Here is a 26,629-nt window from a genome sequence, read left to right as displayed (position 1 = left end):
CTGCCGATGCAGGGGACACGGGTTCGTGCCCCAATCTGGAAAGATCCCGCATGCCGCAGAGTGGCTGGGCCCCTGAGCCATGGCCGCTGAGCCTGCGCGTCCGGAGCCTGTGCTCCGCAACGGGAGAGGCCAAAACAGTGAGAGGCCCGCATACCGCAAAAAAAAAAAAAAGAGTAAGTTCTTGGGATCCAATATAAAGCATGGTAACTGCAGTTAACAATGCTGTATTGCTAAGAGAGTAAATCTCAAAGGTTCTCACCACACGCACCAAAAGAAACACCTATGTGAGGTGCTGGATGTGTTAACTAACCTTATTGTGGTAATCATTTTGCAATATATACATATATATCAAATCATCATATTCTTATGTCTTAAACTTACACAATATTATATGAAAATTATATTTTGGTAAAGACAGAAAACAATTTAAAACACAAGCAGAATTTATTCTCTCTCTCCCTCTCTCTCTCTCTCTCTCTCTCTCTCTCACACACACACACACACACACACGCACACACAGTTAAAAAGCAGTTGAAAAACCTTAGAAGCAGGGCTGAGGAGTGTAAGCCCTGCTTCTAAGGCCTTTCAACTGCTTTAATCAGGCCCTAGATCATCCCGGATAATCTCCCATAGTTAAAGCCAACTGAATAAGAATTTCAATTACATCTGCAAACTCCCTTCACAGCAATACCCAGATTAGTGTTTGAATAACTGGGGATGTAGCTTAGCCAAGCAGACACATCAAAAAGAAAAAGAGAAACCATCACATTATGAAAACTCATATATATAAACAAGGAGGTTAAAAAAGCTTATTTAAATGTAGAAACTATAGCCATTCATTCAATACTACCACCATCATAAAAAAAGAATAACAATAAAAGCCAGGCAAACCTTGTAAAAGAATAAAGATGTTTCAATAGGCACAAAACAGACATTTAAGATGAACGTCATTCTTCTTGAGACAAAAGTAAGAAGCTATCAAAGAATAGTCAAACATAGCCATCTGTAATATACTGTTTCAGAAGGAAAGCTTTAGCTCATAAGTCAGGTTCACCATGATAAACAACCAGAACCTGGTAAATACTGGACATCATAAATGACACAGAGACTGAGAAACAAGAAATTGTCATATTTTATCATGATTCAAAACAAAATGACTCTCAGTCCTATGCCTTGAAGGGGACAGAGGTTAGAAAAACGCTAGCAGTTGTTTTATGACCTTTCCAGCTTTGAAAAGAAAGGCCTCTTAGGCCAAGCAAAGCCCATTTTTCCCCATGATTTGAAGACCAACAACATTTTATCCTGGTGTGAGAGGTTGATCCTCACTGTTTGATGGCACACATCTTTTCACAGATGGAGTTGAAGGCAGTGCTTTCCCAGAACCACGACTCTTTTCCTCCTTTACCCTGAGCCTGAAGTGCCTGGGTACCCTTCACTCCAAGTGACTGCTCTCTACAAGCTATAGTTTATCTTTTCTTTTCTTTTTTGAAACACTATATTGGAGAAGAAAGCTGCAGAGCAGCTTTTGTGAGACTCTATTATCAGAACAAAAGGAGGAAGAGCATGCATCAGTAGTTCATTCTTCTTAATAATTTTTATGGACTGAATGTTCTCACTGAGTAGTTAGAGAAGTCACTTAGAAATTCATTATGCAGGGAGAAAACTCAAGATGGCTCCTGGCACTAAGTAATTTTTTTTCTCTGTTAGATCGCTGAAGTAGTTACCCCGCACCTGGGTGTGAACAAAGCTTAATAAAACCTTGTAAGTGATAACACTATGCTCTCAGATTATTATCTTCGGGATGTCTCTGTACACAGTGCATACAGTAATCTTAAGTATCACTGTCTACACTGAAACAAGCAGAGGCCAGGAAGACCTGAGATGGAGATATTATTGGGTAGCTGATCGGTTCACTTACTAAGAGGTCCACTCCTACCCACTGGCCTCGCCTGTGAGACCAGACTCAGCTTCAGGGTCTGCGTGTTAGTAGGGTGGGAAAACTCCCATAAAGTTGAAGCTTGAACTTCAATTTATCCAAACAAGCCCTCTCGTGGGGGAGGGTAAGCCTAAAGAAATAACGTTCCTGAGAAGTTAAGACTTCTACAGTAGAATCCCCTCCTACCAGCACTAAAAATGAGGAGTAGGACACAACATGGCATAAGTATTTCCTATTGGCCAGATAAAGGGGTGAGCATGTGAGATTCATAGGAAAGTTGGTGAAGACTCATAGTCCTGGATTTATACAGAGAAAAGACCACAAGGAGCTTGAGAGGTCAAGGGTGAGTCAAGGTCACTAGATGGGTAACCAGGACAGAGTGCTAGTGGCACAGCAGGCCAGTGCAGACAACAGCAGCAGGACATGTTTTGTACAGCATCCTGGAGAGATAACAGGAGCAGTGGCTACAGCACACAGAAGCAGAGGCACAAAGAGAGGCATAAATCTTACGTAAGGTAACCTTCCTCTTGGGGTCCCCCAGAAAGACTAGAAACGGGAAGGTGTAGGTACCTGCTGAGGCCCTTGAGCTCTCAGATTTCTTGCTGCCTCTGGATGTATTGGGTAAGTCCCCCTATGATCTTAGCTCCGTAGTTCTTGCATTATGCATTTTCAGACTTTATTTGAGCATTTCTTTTTCCAGACTGGGTCTGAAAACCAGTGGTGTCAGAATAAGTGTGATTTAAAAACCAGACTGGGTCTGGGATCAGACCCAGACCACCTTCAGGGACTTGAACCTTTGGTTCACATCCCCCAATTAAAAAGGGTTACAGCAGGCTCTTGGAACGAGCTGGAGATCTGAAGTTAAAAGTGACTAGGGAGGTTTCTCTATAGAAGCAGTTGGCATCTTAAGGTGGACAGTTCTCCCAAGATCGTGGATCAAGATCTTAATCTCCAATATGAAAGCTTTATTCCTTTTGCTTTTTCACTACTTGCCTTTTCTCTCTGTTAATGTACAGGAAGATAAGTTTCCTTATCTCTGGTAGCTTTCACTGAGTGTACTGCTAAGGTCATAGCTGCACAACAAAAGTCCTTAAAACTTTCTTGCTAAGGTGGTTTAGATAATAAAATTGCAGAACTAGAAGGAGTCTGTGCCATAGTAAATATCTCTTACTCTACCTAGATAGACACCTCTGGTATTGCAACAAATACAAGAAATTATCAAACAAGACACTTGGCTAAAACAGGTTGATGCTCCTTCAGGTACATTCTTTGATTTATTTGATGCCAATTGGTTTGATTCTTGGGGGCCCTGGCTAAGGAGTACACTCAGTCTCTTGGTATTATCCTCCTAATAGCTATCATTATAGTTTCCCTGGTGTGCTATATTCTCTCAAAGGTCTTAAATGCATGTTTGCAGCCATCAGCAGTACATCAAATGGTCTCACTGCACTTGGAAAAACAGAAACAAGACAAACAATGAGATGAACAGCAAGAACAATTCTTTCACGATCTGGCATTATAACCTAAAACTTTTACAATGAGACAAGAAGGAACTTAACTCTGATGGTTACTGAGAGTGGGCTAATACCAACTTTTGGTCAATCTCTCATGTATGAGAGGATGAACAAAAGGGTGGAATTGTTAAATTAATAAACAAGGAGGGCATTAGACTGACGTGGCTTTAATGCTGTAGTGACCTATATAAGCAAACCAAAATCTCAGCCTATAAATGCCTCAAGACTACAAAATCAAAATACTGAGGACAACTAATCACAGTCAACTAGGTTTTAAGTTATAGCCAATAAATAATTTCCTTACTTTGCTTCTGCCTTTTCTCTATAATAGCTTCTCCCCAAGCTTTTACTGGTGGACCATTCCTAAACACTTCTGGTTTGGTATTGCCCAATTCAAATCAATTTTGGCTCAAATAAGCTCAAAATGTTTAATATGCCTCAATTAATCTTTTAACAGCATGAACACTCCAGTCCTTCACAGTCCCCACAACTCTCAATTGTCTTTTAACAGTTGTGTTTCATTTTTGTGACTCAGTGACATTTGAGCTTGAAAGCCTCTGCTATAAGTGAGTATGAGGTGGGTCCAGTGGTAGATGATTCAAGGAAAGGCCAATTAAACTGTAGGTCACTCTTCCTGTTACCCCAACTAACACATTTAATAAAAAGCAAGCTATGCTGTATTTCATGTTCTTCCAGGCCTTTCATCCAGGATTCCAAAGCTCATGATCAGAAAAATATGCAGTCCCGATAGCTCTCTTCTTATAAAATACATATATTCCTAGAATCTTTTCTGTTTGATTCGTAGAATCACAGCATACATACATCTCTTTTTTGGCTTATTTGTTTAGCTTGAAATATCTTTTCTCAGTATAGAACAATGGATGAAGTATTTACAAATAATGACACAAAAATATCTAACATTTTTCTTTCAGCTTAACAATGTACAATAAAACAACAAACAGAAAGCATTAAGAGCTGAATTATTCTGAAATTGGTCACACAGAACTCCAAAATACTTGTCAGAAGATTTTAAGCAATAGATATTAGGAAGGTAATGCATATATTTACATGAATCTAAGAACATTTTTGTAGCCTCCTACAGTTGAAATATACTGAGCCACAACAAGCCTCCAGACAATACTCAGCTCACTTCTATAATTTAAGTCCCTTTTGCAATAACTTCATAGGACAGCATAGACATTAAAACATACAATTTGTGTTGGCAGCAAAGAGATTCCATTATTCACTTATTCATCTTGAGATTCTTTCTCAGTTACAAACCAAAGAAGTTGTTCTAGCTCATTAAAGCAGAAAAAAATAGTTCATTAAAATGATATAAGTTTCAGAATCTCTGGGAAGGACCCAGAAGCAGGCTTGATGTTCACTCTTGCAAGAACAATCTCCAAAATAAGACACAAGACTGTTCCAGCACCAGGGCTACCACCAGGCACAACATCACAGTTTGCACTGGTGGTTCCAGGTACTAGAGACAACTCCTAGAGTCTTTTGGACTGTGCCTCTGGAAGGCTGGATGTCTTGGCCTGCGTCAATGTTTGTGCTTGGTTGCAAAGCATGATGGCTAGAAAAGTAAGGTTATGGGCTCTGCCACTGTGAGCGGTGGGCTAATAAGGCTCCCCACACACAAAGAACTCCCCACACACAAAAAAAAGGTATACAAAGGTGCTGAGGAATCAAATGACCACTGCCCACCCACCCACCCCCGCCAAAGCAACAGGGCATTAGATACTGGGTGAGAAAGTGTTAAGGAAAAATAAAATAACATGTTAAGAAACAAATTCTTGTGGAATTTTTAGTCTGTTGGGGAAGACAGGACAAAAATTAAGCGAATATTCACATTAATAAATGTATAACTACCAACCGCATAAGTGATCCAAAGGAGAAAGATCTGGTTCTCCGAGAGCTCATATCAACTGGAGATCCAGAAGACTTCTTAAGGAAATGATTTCTGACCTGGGATCTGAAGAAGTAATAAGAATTAAACTGATGAAGGGAATTGAAGAACATTCCAGAACATTCCATTCAGGGGAAGCACATACGCAGAGAGCTGTGATGAGAGGGAACACAGCAAGTTTGAGGAGGAGGAAGGACCATGTATTTACTTGAGATTAAGGTTAAGGTGGAAAAAGAGTTGTGTAAATAAGGTTTGAAAGTTAGATGGGGCTAGATGAGGCAATATTCATGTCTTCATTCTGAAAGCAAATGTGGAAGCGGAGTGCAAGAGTACTCTCATCAAATCTCTCTGATAATTTTGTGTCACCTGAGCACTGGGAGGCTGTAGACAACATGTGGTTCAGGAGAGAGGTGATCGTAGTCTCACCTCTTACAAGACACTTGGAGAAAACCCACCAGCCACTTTACAGTAGATTCTTGTTGCTTTTTCTTCAGCGTGTGTAAGTTCTGTTTTAATCAGTTTTGCTATATCTGTCATTTTGCAAAATTGAATTACATACATGCTTAAAACATTTTCTGATTTTGAAAAGTTTAATGCCATAAATATTCCTTTTTTGGAAACTGCATCTGTGATGACACTATAGAGTATTTGCAATTCATGGCCTAATGCATTTGGGTAAGTTGAAATTCCTTGAAATTCAGAATTTATAATAAAAGGCATTATGGTTTCCAAATAGTAGTGGATGACCAGGGAATTATAGTATTTAGTGCTACTTTTCAGACTTCCACCTGAAAACTGCCTTTCCCCGGTCATCTGATCTACTGTCTCTTCGCCAATTAATTCTTAGTTAATTTCTGCATAAATAGCAATAGAAAGCTCTATAAGAACTTCATTAATTTTTTTTTCAATTACTTGAAATTTGGTTAGAACTGATGATTTCTTTGCATTAAAGCAGCCTAAAGTATTAGATTAAAAAGTGTGGTTTGAAGCCAGGAGACTTGATGTTAAGTTCTGCTTGCATCACTTCCCAGATATATGACATTTTGAAAGTTATTGAAGTCTTAAGCCTTTGTTTTCTCAACTGCAAAAGAGAGGGCCTCCAGCTGAGTTGTAATGAAGATAAAATAAGAGGATATTTCATCAAGTGATTCGCATGCTAGACAAGTGTAGAAGCATAAACATGAAAATGATTTACTAAATATGGGCCTCCCTGGTGGCGCAAGTGGTTGAGAGTCCGCCTGCCGATGCAGGGGATATGGGTTCGTGCCCCGGTCTGGGAGGATCCCATATGCCGCGGAGCGGCTGGGCCCGTGAGCCATGGCCGCTGAGCCTGCGCGTCCGGAGCCTGTGCTCCGCAACGGGGGAGGCCACAACAGTGAGAGGCCCGCATACCGCAAAAAAAAAAAAAAAAAAAAAAAAAAGAAAATGATTTACTAAATAAACAGGGGAGGAAATGCAGAAACATGGGGCTGCTTCATAGCAAAGAAAATATTCAAAAATTTTGCAGCATTTTAAGAATATGCACAAAAGTAGAGACCAGAACTGTTTTGATTGTGCCTGTGATCCTTCTTTCGGGATTTTCCTTGTTGGTCTCTGAGTTTAGAGCATGTGAAAACCCTGGATCAGCCTCCAGCAGCCTCCCAGCTGGGCCACACCCCAGAATGCAATCGTGGCAATAAATTTAAACAGAGCCAAGGAGTAAGCAAGGCATATCTCTTCAACAGCCATGTATGCTTAGGTTCTTTTGGTGCACTATGTTTCATTTCATTTTATTAGTTGTTTATCAGATATACAGGGCAGAATAATATGCCTCAGCTCAAGGCACATTATAATCATCGATCCATATGAGTCTCTCTAGTTTTAACAGTTATTTATTCTACTTATCCACGTCTCCAAGGTAACCATTCTGCTGTATTTTTCTTTTTTTAAAAATTTATTTCTTTATTTATTTATGGCTGCATTGGGTCTTCGTTGCTGCGCGCAGGCTTCCTCTAGCTGCGGTAAGCGGGGGCTACTCTTCTTTGCGGTACACAGGCTTCTCATTGCAGTGGCTTTTCTTGTTGTGGAGCATGGGCTCTAGGCATGCGGGCTTCAGTAGTTGTGGCACACGAGCTCAGTAGTTGTGGTGCATGGGCTTAGTTGCTCCACAACATGTGGGATCTTCCCAGACTAGGGTTCAAACCCGTGTCCCCTGCATTGGCAGGCGGATTCTTAACCACTGCGCCACCAGGGAAGCCCTATTTATTTCTTTTTATTTTAAAGTGCTCTAAAATGTGTTGTATGATTTTGTTGGCATTTATTTGAAACTATGTAAATCCTTATAGATCTCATTCATTTTCTTACTCTTTTGGACTAAGTACTATCTTTTTAAGATCTAATCTTATTTCTATGTGTACATCAGATATGTTCCTCCTAAAGCTCCATAACCACCCATGGTATGTATTCTCCAAGTCTTGCCTATTTACTCTACCCAAACTGCCACCAACTCCCACCACTGTAAACATTACTGTAATAGTTATCTTTATATATTTCACACTATAAAAATATTTGAAATTTTCTTTGGGATAAATTCTCAGTAGCAGAATTGCTGTGTCATAGTATGTATGTACACTTAATTTGTCCACATCATGCCAGACGGTTCTTCAGAATGGCTGTATCAATCTACTCCTCATGAAGCTTTCTGCATAGCTGCTTCCCTGACAACACTCAGCATTATCCAGTTTTCTAATTTTTGCTAATTTAATACTGTTAATTTAACCTGAATTTCTCTAATCTTTGGCATATGCCTTTGAGTACTTGGTTTTGAGAGTTTTCTTTTCTGTAAATTGCTCTCTCATAGTCTTTACCTGTTTTCCTATTGCAGTAACTGACTTTGTCAATTTACAGAAATTCCCTGCTAATTATTAATTCCTTTCGAGTTTTAAACATTGAAAATACCTTCTCCCATTTAGTCATCTATTAATTTGGTCCATAGTGTTCTTCATGAATGAAAAACCTTAATTTTCCTGAGCATAATGAAGCTTTCACAGATTATTTCTTCTTTTCTAACCTTCTCATCCTTGGAGATCTTCCCCTGTGGTCCTCTCCCTGCCTGAAGTCTCACCTGAGGGCGCTGGGGACAGAATGACAGCTGCCCAAGTACAGAGGATGGATCAGTTTTGTTTGATGCTCTTTCTGCACAACTACAACAATGCCTGGACCAGGGTTAGTACCATATATAAGTGCCAAATGAATGAAGTTAGAAAGTCTCCCAGAGCTATGGAGAGGTCATTTCACCTCCTGGATTCTTTAAGGTGCACAGTTCCCCACGACTTACTTGGTTTGTGTACAAGAAAAATCCTTCTTGCTCAGGGAGGGAGGGCTGCAGTGGGATGGAACAATGGAAACTGTTTGTCAGTCTCGTTCCATGATTTCAATCTCCATATTGTTCCCAGTGGATCGTTCCCAAAAGTCAGTATCTGGAAGATTTTACATAGATATGCATATGAGTAAGTATCTTGCTGGTACAAACCAATCCAAAACGTACATTCCCACAGTATTTCTGATTGTTTTCTTTATTGGGGTATAACTTACATGCAATAAAATTCTCCCATCTATACAGCGTATTTGCAGGGGGAGCCTTAATTTTGATATAATTGTATTTAGCAATCTTTTGCTTTGTTTTTCCTTTTGAAATTTTTTGAAGTGTTTCCCCATTCCTAGATTGTAAAGATTATCTCATACATTCTCTTCTACCAGCTGTATTTTTTCCCCTTCTAACTTACATGTTTAATCTATCTGGAGGTAACTCATTATGTAGTCTTAGGTAGGGATCCAATTTTTCTCCATATAGTGAGACAATTTCTCCAAAAAACTTCAACTAAACATTTTCTACTGATGTGTGGTAATTCCTTTAAAGTTTATTAAATTCCCATGGATATATGAGTCTCATTCTGAGTGCATCATTTTCTTCCACTTATCTGTTTATCTGATCTTATAGCAATAGCACATTGTTTTTATTACTCTGGCCTTGTAGTATGTCTTAATATCTGGCAGGGCAAGCTCTTCGTCTTTACGACTTCTCTTTAAGCAGCAGACAGCCATGAACTTTTATTTCTCTCTACAAATTTTACAGCAAATTTAATAGTTTCCCTAAAATATCTAACTGGAATTGTTACTGAAATTGCATTGCATTTATATACTAAATTAAAGAAAATCTCTATCTTAATAATATGAATTCATCCCATCCAAGAGCATGAAATGACATTCCCTTTCTTCATATCATCTTTCATGTCCTTCACCCAAATTTTAAAGTGTGTCAGGAAAATTATTTGAAACTTGGAAATAAGACCACAAAAAGGTGAGTGGGACATCCTTTCAATATCACATGAGGGCAAAGGTCACAAAAGTATAGTTATGAAATGTATTTAGTTTATCCGATTGTTTACCATTAATAAAAGGTCTCAAACTTAGTGAGGTTACATGTTAACTTCTAGAATTTTTTCCAGTAGATGCAAATAATTTTGTGTCTAATGAAAGAGATGACTCCAAAGATTTATGGTCTGTGTTTGGGACATTAGTTTTATAACTAATTCAGCAGTCCCGATATTTCTCTGCTAAACTGCCTATAAATCCCTGGCATCTTAAGTTCTCTTTGAACTGGCCATACACCTTATTGGTTCCCTTATTAATTAATGTGTTTAAAATCTTTAACATGTTGATTTTATATTTGTATGAAAGTCATGGTTTTAACTTTTTGAAAAGCACACTTTGGTGAGTTCCTTCATAAAGGTCTTACATATTCTAGGTTACTTTAACTCTTAGATAGTTTATAGTTTTATTGCAATTATGAATGGAATATTATTTTTCTGGAGTTTCCTGATTAATTATTGCTAGTATAGAGAAATATTTTTGATTTTGTAAGTTGATGCTGTATCCAGCAACTTTGCTAAACACATACTGGTTCTAATAGGTTGTCTCTGGATTCTATTAGTTCTTTTAGGTACACAATTACAATATCAGCAATTAATGAACAGCTAGATACTATACACTAATAAAATTTTAAAGATAGATAAAATGGATAAATTCCTAGAAAATTATCAAATGCCAAAATTAGCCCTAATTTTACAAATACTTCCCTTGAGGTTGATCCTAGTTTTAGCTTCTGACTCTCAATAAAATTCATATTTATGTTGTGCACATAAATGACCTCATTTGATATCCACTAAAATTCTATAAGTTAAGTGCTATGCCCATTATATATTGAAGAAAATAAATATATAAAGGGTAAGTGCATTGTACAAAGTCACAACATTAGTTGTGGTGGCTCCTTGCCAAAGATTCAGCTCTTATGCCTTGAAACCTGGGACAATTTTCTGAGGCAGAAACTTTTGTGTGTCTCTCTGCCCCTATCCTCCAGGTCGTTTTACTATCTAGAAGTTCAGAAAAAAATAAAATTGATCATAGCAAAGAAATGTTCATCAGCTAATAGGGTAAGTATTCACATGAGGTTTGATTTTTGCTACCCTTACATCTACAAAGGAAGACCAATTTGTTATCACAGCAAAGTGAGAAATACAAAATGGTATCTCATCAGGGGGTTTGCTTTCTCTTTGGAGTTTGGAGGACAAGCAGGTTCCTGTAACTGATGAAGCAGCTTTTAAGATGTGCTTGTGGCAGTGTTCCCAGATTCAGCATATAAAATACAGGGTGCCCAGTTAAATTTAAATTTCAGGTAAGCAATGGGTATTATTTTAGTATAAGCATGTCCCATGCAATATTTAGGATATATCCAGTATGTGTATATATGTGTATACTATATATCCAGTGTATATTATATATACATAGTATACATTATAATCTTTACCACAACCCTGAAAGATGATTATTATTCACCTTTTAATATTGATAAGGAAGCTGAGGTTCAGAGATATTAAGTAAATCATTCCAGGCCACCAGGTGGTAACTGGCAAAACAGATCAAGACCATCTAAAACCCATGCTCTTATACTGCTTCCCCAGTTCCTCAAGTAACCCTGTGGGACAGCACCATGTTTCAGTTAACCCCAGTCCCATTCCCAGCCCTCTCCTCCCTTGCTCCACTCTGTGGCAGGGGTTGGGAAAACTAAACTCTCCCTTTCCAGCTTCCATCACTTCCAGAGCAGGCCACGTGACACAGTTCTGGCCAGAGAAGTGAAAGCAGAAGTTGACTGGGGCTTCTGGAAAATCTTGGTTTTCACGATCAAAGGGACAAACATGAGTCACTGATCTGCCCCTCCTCCTCTTGCCATGATCACAGATTTGATGATGGGCGATGTAGCCCTCATCTTGTGATGACTATTAAGGAAAGGCCAGGGGGTCTATAGAGTTGCCAGCCAACCCTGATACTATTGAACCTCTGAACCAAGGAAGAGCAACACCTACCTCCAGACTTTCTATTAAGTAAAGATAAAACTATTTGTTTAGCTACAGTAAGTCAGGGTGTGAATTTCCTTTCCACACTAATTATTTGGATGTTAGGGATTCTCAATAGATTCAAATTCAGACAACATGAATTGGATGCCTAATACTTCCAGGCTCCTTGATAGATGTCATCATAATTTAACCCTTACAATAGCCTTGTGTGGTGGGGATTACTGTACCCATTTCACAAAACTGTGGTTCAAAGAAGGCTCGAAGCCTGTTCAAAGTCTACCCTAAGCTGGTAGCAACATCAGGATTCAAACCTGTGTCATCTGAATCTGATTGTAGGCTTTTCTCTTTTAGATGTCTGGAAACACTCGTATGATACTGAAATAACAGTTTGGTTTCATTTTGAAAGTATGCATTCAACAGGAATTTTCCAGTTTTCAGAGATGAATAATCATTTTATAAGGAAATTTCACTTTTACCAAAACTCATATTCCTTAAACTCACTGAATACATTAAACTAGCCTATGGTTTTTCATCTGTATGTAGAGCAAGTTATGTTCTCTACTAGGGAGAAAAGATGTGTGATAAAATAAAGGTTGAAATCTAAGGAACATTTTTTTAAAAACCAAGTACCAAAAACTGTCATGTTACAAATGTGAAAAAAAAAACATGGAATATGACTGTAATAGTTACATCTCACATTGGCTGAGGATGGAATATGTAATGCTGGAGAATTCTCTTACCATTGCATTTTACGCTGAGTTCATAATACTACACTGACTGGCAATCTCTCTTCATAATGAGAGTCTTTCGGCAGAGGAAAAGAAAAATAAGTTGTCATCTTAAAAAAAAAAGTACTATAGAAAGGAACAAAGATTTGTCAAAGGGCAGCACAATAACCATTATGGGAAGGCATTACAAAGTCAAAGAGAGCTGGGTAAACACTCATTTGCCCACCATCTTAATAGGATAAATTCCTCCAGGCTCTTAAAAGATAATGAGCACACCAATTATTTTCTCAGGGCACAGGAGCAGGTCGAGGAATTACTGCTGTGTTCTGACACAATAACACAAGCCAGACAAGTCAGAAATGTCATCGTCAAGCAGTCTAAGGATATTTGAGCAGAGAGATGTTAATCACAGGTGAGTCTTGCCAGTGGCTCTCCAATCACAGAAGTCAGGGTTCATTTTCAGTTCAAGCATGATGCTCTCAAATCGAATCTGGTATTAACGACATCCCACAATAAGATCTGCAGCAACCATAAATCTTTAGATCTCTAAGTCAGTTGTCTATTTGTCCTTGTTGTCACAGAGCACATATTTACTCAGCTTTCACAGCATAATAATTCATATAGATGCTGGAGATAGGGGAAGATAGCATTGATTCATGAACACGGGTTGCTGTGCAGCAGGTCTTTTGATGTAATAATAATTGCTATTTGTTTTGTACATTAAGAATAATTTCCAGGTACAAATATTACAATCTGTTCAAATCTATTAAGTTTTCAGGGGAAGTAACAAGAGTTTTGCTGGCTTAAGCAGTCTTCTGAAGTTCTTTTATTGTTTCTACTGCTGTTACATTGGGCTTTTAACTTTAAATATTTTATTTAAAAATTTTTAAACCTACAAAAATGCTGAAAGAAGTGAACAAAAAATACCATTCATCTAAATTCATCAAAATATTAATATTTTATCACCCTTGTTTTTTTTCTGGTAATTTTCTTTTTTATTTTATTTGATTTTATTGATTTACAATGTTGTGTTAACATTTCTTCCTTCCTTCTTTCCTTCTTGCCTATCTCTGGACTAATCATATTTTTTTGTGTAAGAATATATATATACTTTTGGGCTTCCCAGGTGGCGCAGTGGTTGAGAGTCCGCCTGCCGATGCAGGGGACACGGGTTCATGCCCTGGTCCGGGAAGATCCCACATGCCGCAGAAGGGATGGGCCCGTGAGCCATGGCCGCTGAGCCTGCACGTCCGGAGCCTGTGCTCCGCAACAGGAGAGGCCACAACAGTGAGAGGCCCGCATACCGCAAAAAAAAAAAATTTAAAAAAAAAAAAAATATATATATATATATATATGTATATATATATACTTTCTTGCTCTACCATTTGAAAATAAGTTCCAGACACCATGACAGTTCATCCCTAAATATCACACATCTGCTAAGAATGAGTGTTCTCCTATATAATCAGAGTATCACTTTCATATATCCACATTCAAATTTCCCCAGTTGACCAAAATGGTTTTTTTTAATTGTTTTACTTTTTCAATCTAGGGTCAAATCAAGGTTCACACATTGCCTTTGATTATGTCTTTTAGTATCTTACATCTTTTCCTGAAGGGCATTCTTTTTGTTTCTGTTTCTATTTTCACAACATTGAAAAATTCAGGACAGTTGTCCTATATTATGCCCCACATTCTATATTTAATTGTTCTTCACCACGAGAATCAGGTTAAATATTTTGGCATAAGTACTACATAGCACACAGGGGACACTGTATGCCTCTCATTGTGTCAGGTATCTATTCTAAAGGTTAATTTTCCTTGGCAATGGAAACACATAATCCATGGGATAATACTTCTTGCCACCTCCAACAACATTTTACTCAAAAGTTTTAGTATTCTTTGATGATCTTTGCTTGAATTGCATTCAGGTGCAAAATGGTGATTTTTTAAAAAATTCTCTCCTTTTTCTACATTTACTATAATCTTCTGTAAAGAAGAGCTTTCCTACTTATTTCTTCTCTCCCCCTCTCTTTTCCCTCTTCTTTCTATCACTCTAGATTTATGTTCAATGTGATATAATCTCGTACCATCATTATTCTTTTCAATGCTCAAACTGTCCCATTTTGACAAGTGGAAGCCCCTTCATCCTGGCTTCTGTTATTCTTTTGACATGATCCCATTAGTCTTGGAGCACTTCCCTGCTTTACAGTATGACAAGATATCCCAGACTTACCTTGTATTGTCCTTGCCCCAAACCTGGACTTAGTTCTCCAAGAAACCCTGGTTCCTTTCAGTACACGCCAATATCTGTGCGTTGTAACCACTCTGATGAAACAGAATGGATCTCCCACCCCAAATTTGGTTGGACTGTCAAGACTGATGACACACAGGAAGAGGGTATGAAAGGTTTATTACTTACTTAATGAGGCTTTCTGGGGAGAGCAGGGTAGTCTTCATAAGCTGGACTGAAAATGGTTTGTGAGAGCTGGAAGAAGACCTGTGGGGGCTTTTATGGTGGTTAGAGGGTGAGGCTGGTATGAGGGCCTCTGTGCACAGGCAGGGGCTTGTGTGGCTTGAACTTCCCATCAACACCAAAGGTGGAAGCACTCAGACTTTCTTTTTTTTTCTGTTTTTTTTTTTTGCGGTACGCGGGCCTCTCACTGTTGTGGCCTCTCCTATCGCGGAGCACAGGCTACGGATGCGCAGGCTCAGCGGCCATGGCTCATGGGCCCAGCCGCTCCGCGGCATGTGGGATCTTCCCGGACCGGGGCACGAACCCGCGTCCCCTGCATAGGCAGGCGGACTCTCAACCACTGGCGCCACCAGGGAAGCCCTCAGACTTTCTTATCAGATTTCCCAGAAGTGGGGCACAAGGGGAGGAGGGAAGGATGAGGTTTAAGATGTCAGCAAACATCAAATAAATGGGGTCAGATAAGATTTAAAGTAAATAAAATCTAAAATATTTAAAAATTTTGTTTAATTTAAAAAACGTTAAAAATAGAAAAATTTTAAAATTTAAAAAAGTTTTTTTTAATTTTAAAAAATAAAAATAAATTAATTAAAATGCTTTAAAAATGGGGTCAGACTATTACACTGGGCTAAACTTACATTCTTTTACATAAGTCTATGAGATAGAGATCTGTTACATAGGTACCATGTGTGCCCAAATCACCTTCACAGGGTACATGTCAAGTACCTGGAATAAGAACACAAGGCACTTCCAGCTCTTTAAGTGGGAAACAACCTCTATTAATACACAGTAGCAGCAGCAAAATCATTATTCCTTTGCAAGTTACCTGACATTTTCCAATTGTTTCTAAATCAGTTATGGACCGGGCTATCAATTTTCTGTTTAGAAAATCAACTTTAGAAAGGATATGTGATTTCATGATGTCAGAGGGCTCCCCACAGGGTCAAAAGCATTTAAACTTCTCTCTCAGTCAAGACAACAAGGTAATTCTAAGAGCCTCTATATTTCATATAAATGTCAGATTAGAGCAGCTCATCACTAAATTCAATTAATAGAAATAACCATTACATTTAAACACTCAAAAAATAAACCTACAGATCTTTGTCAACACATATAATGATAATAACAATAATATTAGCAGCTAACATGAATTGAATGTCTTTATGTTCCAAACACATTACAGTCATCCTCGTAACAGTTCTTTGGATTTATTATTAATATTATCTCAAATTTGCAATGAGGAAATTGAAGCCCAAAGAGGTGAAGTAATGTGACCAACATCCCACAGCAGGTAAGTGAAGAAGTGAGAATTCAAACACAAAGCAGAAAAATAACATTGAAAATTCAACATTTCGGGACTTCCCTGGTGGTCCAGCAGTTGAGATTCTTTGCTCCCAGTGCGGGGGCCCCAGGTTCAATCCCTGGTCAGGGAACTAGATCCCGCATGCCACAATTAAAAGATCCCACACGCTGCAACAAAGACCCCGCAGGTCACAACTAAGACCTGGCACAGCCAAATAAATAGATAGATAGATAGATAGATAGATATTTTTTTAAAAAAGAAAATTCAACATTTCATAACTGTATTTAGCTCTGAAAGTAGAACACAGATTGATTTCCACTCAAGACAGAAAGTGCCAGACTGGCTCAGATTTTAACCTAGTCAGCATAAACTTTTATTCTCTGCTCTTCTATTTTTACCTTAGAATATTAGGGTCCAGCATCCAAGACAGCCAGTAGCCAAATGACCAGGGATGGGGCAGATGAACTGTTTGGACTTTTCCAATCCAAAGGATCACATCAGCAATCAGTTTGGAATTCAGTGAAGTATGCCCTGTTGCGGTCTTGAGGTGATTTTTTTCAGCTGAAATCCAGATTTCTCTGTGTCGTAACCACTCTGAAGAAACAGAATAAACCTCCCACCCAAAATCTGGTTGGAAAGTCAAGACTGATGACACACAACAAGAAGGTATGAAAGGTTTATTACTTACATGAAATGAGAGAGGTGTTGAGTTCAAAAGTACCTTCAGACTAATGGGTTAAAAAAATTGTTCAACCACTGCTTGACCTTCAGCTTTGGAGATCTCAATATCACATGTGTAGTGTAATAGTCTACATGACATAGCTTTCAGAGCACTTGTACACACATCTCATTGAATCACCTCAATAACTGAGTGTGAATGACAGAAAATTTACCTATGCAAACATGAAGCAAATATCTCATGGAATCAATATGTGTATTCCAGTAGGCAGAGGGTGCTAAACACCTTTATAACCCCTTGGTGCACGGCTTTGCTCAAATGGCTGTGGCAACCAGCTGTGCCGCAGATATAACCTTTGACAAAATGACACACCTCTGCTGCACTGCCCATCACTTTCTTTCTGGCCCAAGCTTCTCTGTCCACTGAGATTCTGGGCTGTGATGGGTCATGTGCAAAACTGTAAGTACAAGGAAATTAACACCCCTGGAGCAACGCTTGATTAACATAGGATAGGAACTGGGAAATAAACACTCACCTTTCCCCATCCCTGGTGGACGATTCTGAGGCATATTCTGTATAACTCCAGTGCGGCCCTGCTAGCATTGAGCCCCAGCTGCACCCGGCCACCCTCTTAAAACTGCATCCTTGGATTGGCTTCCTTTCTTCCCTGTTCCACTCTTCCCAATCTGCTGTGCTTATCCTGCTTTATCAGATTTGGCTACAGTCGTTAATTAATAAATCGTTAATATACACTTCAAGAAAAATCACATTCCCTAGGGACCATTCATCAAGCCCTTGTCATAGAATCTGCTTTAGGGGGGAACCCAAACAAAATCAGAGAGTTTAAGTAACTTAAAAAAGAGTCAGTTAATGTTGCAGTTAGAAAATAGCTCTGCTGTCTCCTTATGGGATGTGATTAAAAGCACAGGCACTAAAGTCACATTCAACTGGGTCTGAAACTAACTGGTGTACCTTAAGAATGTGACTTGATTTTTCTGATGCTCAACCACTTAACTGGAATATTAATATAAATGATGATAACAATGGCCAGTCATTATTGAGTGCTTCCATGTGTACACTCTTTGCATATATTAACCTTCTAATCCTCACCGTAACCTTATGAGATATATATATATATATATATATATATATATATATTTTTTTTTTTTTTTTAATTCAAGACCCATTTATTCTCTAATTCTGCCCACATGGAGACACTCTCCTGGAAAAGACATTGAATCCTTCCATTCACTTTAACACCTTGTGCTGAAAACATGTGTTCCGAGGTTTCACCTATGAGATCCACATTCTTAAAGCACTGATTCTTAAACCTCATCTAGATTTCTCCCCTTGGATGGGGGGAGACGACGCAAACACAGCGAAGAACAGCTCAGGACTGTGGGCTCTGCTCACCCACTTGCAGCTCCCCTGACCACCCGGCTGGATCCAGGACTAGGGCCCTCTGACGAGGGGTGCCTGCTGGGCTGCTGCCAGCGCCACCGCCCCCAGCTCCTGTCCTCTTCACTAGGCTGGCTGTCACCTCTAGTTTCCCTGGAGCTCGGGGATTCCAGACAGTCTCTGCTCACACTTCTGTATGACGCCTGCTGCCTCAGCACTGCTGATCCACACTAAGGGGGAAAAGCACACAGAACTGCTTTTCAACCCACCAACATTCCACACACAAGTTATTTTATAAGCCTGCGGGTTCTTTTACAGCAGGAGGAGACTCCCAAGGCCATGACTTCCCCCGGCTCCCCACTGCCCTTGCCGGCAGACTGGACGTGCGTGGCCACCGTGCTGAGCCGGGCACACACCCCCGGCTCCACTCCGGAGCACCCTCCTGGAGAATCCAGGACGGTTCCCTGGCCTCATCTGTCCTGAAGCCAGCCCTAGAGTGACAAGAGCCACACCTGCAGGTCTATTCCACTGACCAGCCGCACAGGACCGAGCTGGGCCCACGGACCTTGGTCTGGATTGTGTTGGCTGGTCATTCTTGCCTAGGTTCACAGGCCAACAGCCAGTGTCCTTCCTTCCCTGCTCATCACTGCACCAGCGGCTCACTCCTACCTGCTGCCGTCACACGCTTGGCAACCTCGTGTTCGGGGCCAGCCAAGAACTGAGACCCCAGCAGGCCCCTAGTTCCCAGCAGGCAAACTCCCCATTAAACTACCGCTGCCTGGCCGTGTTCTCGAGGCTTCAGAGCCGGGAAAGTGCGGAGGGCATAGCAAGGCGCGGCGCCCCCAGCCCCTGACCCGCCATGCTCCGCGGAGGCGCCGGATCCTCGCCGCACCACTACCCCCAACACAAGCGACCTCGGCGCCCGCCTGTCCCGCGGACCCGGATGCGCCTCCGGCCACCGCGACCCAGGACGGAAGCGCGGGGCGTGGGGCTCGGCGCGCTGCGGGCGCGCGGCGGACGCTGGGGTGGGCGGGGACCCCGGGTTCCGGCCCCGAGGCCGCGCGGACCCGCCAGGCCCACCTGCGTCCCAGCCGCCCGGAAAGCGAGATATAGTCATAATAATATTAATAATAATAATAGTATTACTAATATAGTAATATTAAGAGATTAGATTCATAATAATATATAATTATATAGTATATCATAACAATATGATAATGTTGGTATTCTATTATTAATAATTATTAGTATTATATATTATCATTATTGCCACTATTTTGCAGATGAAGAAACTGGGGTACAAAAAGCTTACTATGCCCAAGATCACAGAGCCAATAGGTGACACCTCAGGTATTCCAACTCCAGACGATCAAACTCTAGGGCTCACACATTTCATCATTATTAAACACATTTAAACACTATTAGCCTCCTCACAGGGTTGTAATAATAAAATTTAAAATAAAGCATCTAGTACAGTGCCAGCTGCATCGACAAGTGCTTATAAACATTAACGCAAAAAGGAAAGAAAAATACTTTTTAAAAAGTTTAAATCCTGATGAAAAAATTGACAAGTACTTCTTCTCTGTTCATTTATCTTTGTTTCTCTAATTTCCTTTTTTCTTGGACTCTCTTCCATTAAAATGTCAGTGCCCTTCCACCACTGTGACTCACTGATGTTTTATCTTTCCCTTGTTCCTGGTCCCCAATCCCCTGCTCCAACTTCACCCATTTCTTCCTTTCAAAGCTCATTTTTCTCAATTTCAAGGCTGCTGACACATCAGCTTGTGAAACACTAGAGAGTTTATTTTCATACCATTCCCTTCAGAATATCACCAGAATAAACGTGTTTGTGGTACTTGAGACAAACACCCCAAAATACACGGACAGTTGCAATCAGTATTTGTCAGACCCTTCAGTATGTAAACAGAGGCTTCTCCAGTGAGGATAATTTGCATATGCAAAAGATTCACTCAGGGAGCTTTAATTAAGGTCCCTGACAACTTCTCCGATTGCATTTTTCACAACTGCCAAGAAACAGTGAACTGCAGTGCGGACTTCTTTACCCTGGTGGAAGAATATTGTTTATAGAATTCTGAATGATTCAATGATCACTAGTGAAACATCAGCAGATGACACACAGATGATTCCACAACTGATGCACTTTGTCTCCTTAGGCAACCTTGAATTATCCTAAGTTTTAGGAAAGCAACATCTGTAACAGCTTGACTCTTCTTTGGAACTAAGCCAAGTATGAATTAATTTAATTTAGTTTAATTATATTAGGTGTTTCCCAATGAAGAAACATTCCCAGGCACCATAAGTAAACTTGCAATTTAGGATCTCCCAATGATATAGCCAATATTTTATGATAAATGTAAATGAGCATAACCTTTAAAAATCGTGAAACACTGCATCATAACTTATATAATATTGTACATCAACTATACCAAAATTTCTTTTAAAAAAGACCTTCCATTGAACAACCTTTTCAAGGTGGTTGGCACATTGACATTTCCAAGGTTTGCACTGGTTCCTCTATTCCTGTGGAAAACAGCCATTTGCTCTGACTTCTGCACAATGGCTAATTAATAAAAAAAATTAATCTACACATCAAAAGACCTTAATGGATCCACATCTCACACTGAAATATTCCCCCAGCTGAAGAGCTGACGACATATTGCTTACTCTTTCAGTCATCACTTGTTTCAAATGAGTAACTAAAGGAAAAGCAAAATTCTCAGGACCCACATATTCAATGGTATCTGTGTTTGTCTAATGTCCAGGATGTGCATTTCCTTGCATTTTACGGGATAATATTTCCATGCCAAATATCAATATACTTCAGTGGTAATCATATAAATGTCTATAATTTCAATTTTCTCTCTGTGTTCCCCGTCTAGTTAACTCAAATATAGAACCCCATATTAAACATTCTGAAACAGTGTGTCCTCCAGCTGTATCAGTTGAGGAAGTTGTACTGAACTTTAAAATCTAATGACATATGATGTTTGTAAAGGGGAATTCTTAGCATCACTTTCACAGAGCACTCTTGGTACAGGAATCACAATGATTAGCAGCGCCTTTTGTTTTTCTTGTTTTAAGAGACTTCTCATTTGGGGCTCATGGTTACACCTCTAAAGAGATTTCACACTCCATGCTCAGAGAAAGAAAAGCACACACAGCTCTCCTAGTATCCAAATAATAATCTCTTCACTCATCATCACAAAAGTCCAATCTCTATCCCAGAACCTATTAAATTAACTACAAACTCTTTGCTGGACTCGAGTTCTCATCTAGGGCCTCCCTGGTGGCGCAAGTGGTTGAGAGTCCGCCTGCCGATGCAGGGGATACGGGTTCGTGCCCCGGTCTGGGAGGATCCCATATGCCACGGAGCGGCTGGGCCCGTGAGCCATGGCCGCTGAGCCTGCGCGTCCGGAGCCTGTGCTCCGCAACGGGGGAGGCCACAACAGTGAGAGGCCCGCATACCGCAAAAAAAAAAAAAAAGCCTGTCTGTGAGGACATTGTACTCATTTAACCTCACTATTCTACAGGATGTTCCTACATTCCAGAATGTACCTGAAAGGGTTAAAAACAAGTCCTTTCCTGTGATCCTCTGAATTAATCATAATGACTGCTCTCGATGACAAAGAAGGTCCCACATGAGGAGAGATCTGAGTGTAAGAACTACTGCTTGGTAAAAGCTCTGGCTTAGGGATATGCCATCACTTAGCCATAGGAAGTTCAACTTATTAGAGTTCAAAAACAAGAAAGGGATTACTCGCAGAATCCAACTGAAGATGGTAACAATCCAAGAGGCAATTGATTCCAAGGGAGGCACTGACGCCAAAGCTGAGCAGGGCTCTAAGACAACAGCCAACATTGGAGGTCAGAAATCGGGTCATAGAGTTAGGGTATCAGGAGGGGGCCGCAGGCAATCAGCTCAGAGGACACCTGCTCCCCAGGAGTGACACACCCCCACTGGTCCTTAAAGACCTACCACAGCAATGGTGCCTGGCAGGAAATAGTCACGAGAGATGAAAGCTTTTCCTTTTGAAGCTTTGATGGCTCTCCATAGCCTAGTACTACCCAGAATCAGCCTGTGCTGCTGGAAGGCATGCAGCTAACAAGTGAGAATGGCACTTTCATCCATTTGTTTCTCAATTCTAGAATGCTATCATTTTAAAAGAATATTCGAAAGAGATCTTACAGTGACCTCGGAGAAGGGGGACATACTGGGTGCAAGTATGTTGCTGTCACACACACTCATTTAGGGCTGACTCCACCTCTCCCGATATCACCTTCCCCACAACCATCACTATCAGTCAGTTCACCAGGAACCAATAAGCAACATCACCGAAAGCTAACAAAAATTTAATTTTAAGTTCGAAATGGTCTCAGAGGGTGTCAAAATTGTTAATGCCACAGGGCCTAAGCCAATGCTTCTCAACCTTTAATGTGCACACAAATCTCCTGAAGGATCTTGTTAAAACTCTAGAGTTCTGGGGTGTTAACTGAGTGCCTGCATTTGTAACAAGCACTCAGGTGATGTCAAAAGCTGCTGATCTATGGATCACACCATTGAGTCCCTTGGTGACTCAGAACCCCCATAATTGTCCAATACTCTTGATGCTCCTTCAGATTAGAATTCAGCCTAGAATCAAATCAAATTCTCCAAACCAAGGGGTCTCAAACTGAACTCCATGGGTCTCCAGCTCTGGCACCAGACTATCTAGGTTTTCATCTCAGCTCCTCTGCTTAATTCCTCCATTTCCTCATCTTATAGAATGAGTATAACATAGAACCTCTCTCATCAGGTCATTGCTGGAATTAATTGAGATGACTCAGGTAACATGCATCACATAGTTCTTAGCACGGTAATCAGACAACAAAGGTTAGTTGTCCTTAGAGGACCCCAAGAAGAACTTCCGGGCACGCTATGAAGCCTTCAAAGTTATTTCTAAAATATTCTATGTGCTGAAATTCATTTACCCGAGAGAGAGTCTATGTCTTTCATAGATTCTCAATGGGATTCACAACCCCAAAAAGTTTGAGAACTGAATTTTACAGCAAATTAAAAGTACTATACACCATGCCCAAATGAAATGCAGCGATGATTAAACATATGAAAATCAATCATTGTAACCCAGCAAATTAACAGAAGGAAAGACAAAACCACGTGATTATATCAACTGATGTAGAAAAAACATTTGACAAAAGTTTAATACCCTTTCCTGATAAAAACACAGCGAACTATTAATAGAAGGAAAGTACTTCAACATAATAAAAGCCATATATGAAAAACCGACAGCTAACATCATACTCTGCAGTGAAAGACTTAAAGCTTTTCTTCTAAGACCAGGAAGACGGAAAAGATACCCACTCTCATCACTACTATTCAACATAGTACTAAATGTCCTAGCCAGAGAAATCAGACACATAAAAAATAAAATAAAAGGCATCCAAATTTGAAAGGAAGAAGTAAAATGATCTCTGTTTACAGATGACATATTAGGCACAAAAAATCCTAAAGATTACACACACACACGCACACACACACACACACAAACCTGCTGAAACCAAGAAATAATTTTAGCAAAGTTGCAGAATACAAAGTTGCAGAATACAAAATTAACAAACACAATGCAGTTGCATTTTTATACATTAACAATGATCAATCTGAAAGAGAATTAAGAAAATAATCTCATTTACAGCAGCATCAAGAAGGAGAAAATGCTTAGGAATAAACTTAGCCAAGAAGGTGAAAGACTTGTACATTGAAAACTACAAAACACTGCTTAAACATATCAAGGAAGATTGTATTTGTATATAAATGGAAAGACATCCCATGCTCAAGGATTGGAATATCGTTAAAATGGCCATGCTACCCAAAGAAATCTACAAATTGAATGCAATTCCTATCAAAATCCCAGTAGCAGAAAAATATCTTATGATTCTTATGGAGCCTCAAGTAGCCATAACAATCTTGTAAAAGAACAAAGTTAGAAGCCTCACACTTCCTGATTTCAAAACACAGTACAAAGCAACAGCAATCAAAGTGGTATGGTACTTGTAGAAAAACATTTAGACCAATTTAATAGAGTAGAGAGTCTAAAAATTAACCCTTGCTTATATGGCCAAACAATTTTTGACAAAGGTGCCAAAAATACACAATGGGGAAAACACAATCTCTTAAACAAATGATATTGGAAAACTGGATATCTACTTGCAAAAGAATAAATTAAAGAACTAAGTACAGGGGTTCCCTGGTGGCGCAGTGGTTGAGAGTCCACCTGCCGATGCAGGGGACATGGGTTCGTTCCCCTGGTCCGGGACGATCCCACATGCCGCGGAGCGGCTAGGCCCGTGAGCCATGGCCGCTGAGCCTGCGCGTGCGGAGCCTGTGCTCCACAACAGGACAGGCCACAACAACGAGAGGCCCGCGTACCGCAAAAAAAAAACAAAAAAAAGAAAGAAAGAATTACAGGACCAAAACTATAAAACTCCTAGAAGCAAGCATAGGGTAAAAATTTTAGGACATTACATTTGGCAATAATTTCTGGGATATGATACTAAAAGCACATACAACAATGCAAAAGTAGACAAATAGGACTACATCAAATTTTAAAACTTCCATGCAGGTAAGGAAACAATCAACAGAATGACAAGGCAACCCATTGGAATGGGAAAAATATTTGAAAATCTTATATCTAATAGGGGATTAATATCCAAAATATCTGAGGAACTTCCACAACTCAACAAAAAAAACCCCACAAATAACTGATTTTTTAAGTGCAAAGAACTTGAATAGACAAGTCTCCAGTGAAGATATACAAATGGCCAACAAGCATATGAAAAGATGCTCAACATCACTAAACTTAAGAGAAATGCAAATCAAGGCCACAATGAGACATTATCTCACACCCATTAGGATGGCCACTGTCAAAAGAACAGAAATAACAAGTGTTGGAGAGGACATGGAGAGGTTAGAACCCTGTGCCCTCTTGCTGGGAATGAGAAATGGTGCAGCCACTATAGAAAATAGTACAGAAGTTCCTCAAAAAATTAAAAATAAAATTACCATATGATCCAGCAATCCCACTTCTGGGTTTATATGCAAAATAATTCAAAGCAGGATCTCAGAAATAAATCTGCACACTCTGCAACATTATTCACAATAGTCAGGAGGTGGAAGCAAACAAAATATTCCTTCACAGATGAATGGACATACAAACAATGAAATATTATAGAGCCTTAAAAAAAAAGAAGGGAATCCTGTCAAATGCTACAACATGGATGAATCCTGAGGACATGATGCTAAGCAAAATAAGCCAGTCACAAAAGGACAAATACTGTATGATTCCTCTCATATGAAGTATGTAGAGTACTCAAAATCATAGAAACAGAAAGTAGAAAAGTGGTTGCCAAGGAAGGGCTGGAAGAAGGAGGGTGGGGGAATTAGTGTTTAATGGGTATCGAGTTTCAGTTCTGTAAGATGAAAAAGTTCTAGAAGTCTGTGGCACCACAATGTGAATACACTTAAAACGCTAAACTGTATGCTTAAAATGACTTAGATGATAATCACTGTCATGTGTTTTTAGTACAACTTTTTAAATATATACTGACGTCTGAGTGCTAACCACAGAGAATATCATTTAATTTGTCTGGGATGCAGACTGGACACTGGGATTTATTTTATTATTTTTAATTTCTTTTTGTCGTACGTGGGCCTCTCGCTGTTGTGGCCTCTCCCGTTGCGGAGCACAGGCTCCGGAGGTGCAGGCTCAGCGGCCATGGCTCACGGGCCCAGCCGCTCCGCGGCATGTGGGATCTTCCCGGACCGGGGCACGAACCCGTGTCCCCTGCATCAGCAGGCGGACTCTCAACCACTGTGCCACCAGGGAAGCCCGACACTGGCATTTTTAAAAGGCCTCCTGTAATTCATCAGTGCCATACAGGACCATGGGCCTAGTGTCACATGTTATGACTTTTCCAAGAGAGGCTAAAATCAAGATTTTTATCTTTATTTGTAATGTTTATATAAACACTGCTGGTTTTTTCTTTAATGCTGGCAACTAATTTTTTAAATTCTGTGCAAACCAAACACACCACTCTTGCTGCCTCTTGGACTGCCGATCTCCAAGTTCCTTTCTAGTTTAAAATGTCTGTGGATCAAAATTAAGTTTCCTGTGTCTCAGTAGGTGGCCTCCTTACCAGGGGACTCTCCTCTGGCTTTTGAATCTTCCTATGTGAAGTACTCATCAATAAAATGGGTCACTATGCACAATGGGGTGTCC

At 39.9% G+C, this 26,629-nt stretch overlaps 1 long non-coding RNA gene and 1 pseudogene across 2 annotated transcripts; one reads left to right on the top strand and one right to left on the bottom strand.

Annotated features, from left to right (window-relative positions):
• Window positions 1-5,335: 5,335 nt before the first annotated feature.
• LOC132486299 (uncharacterized) lies at window positions 5,336-17,305 on the bottom strand. 2 transcript variants are annotated; one of them, XR_009531472.1, is made up of 3 exons: window positions 16,657-17,305; window positions 8,679-8,820; window positions 5,336-5,428 (listed from the first exon to the last, which is right to left on the bottom strand). It is a non-coding gene; the product is annotated as an uncharacterized LOC132486299 (long non-coding RNA). The 2 variants fall into 2 exon arrangements; XR_009531471.1 differs by lacking the exon at window positions 16,657-17,305 and adding an exon at window positions 12,066-12,159.
• A 1,889-nt stretch (window positions 17,306-19,194) lies between these two features.
• Window positions 19,195-26,629, top strand: part of LOC132486817 (protein FAM170A-like) — a 33,681-nt pseudogene continuing 26,246 nt past the window's right edge.

This window comes from Mesoplodon densirostris, chromosome 3 (assembly GCF_025265405.1).
Source record: "Mesoplodon densirostris isolate mMesDen1 chromosome 3, mMesDen1 primary haplotype, whole genome shotgun sequence".
In the NCBI taxonomy this organism is placed as follows: Eukaryota; Metazoa; Chordata; class Mammalia; order Artiodactyla; family Ziphiidae; genus Mesoplodon; species Mesoplodon densirostris.
Note: the sequence above shows the minus strand (reverse complement) of the source record. Positions and strands in the feature narration are given on the sequence as shown.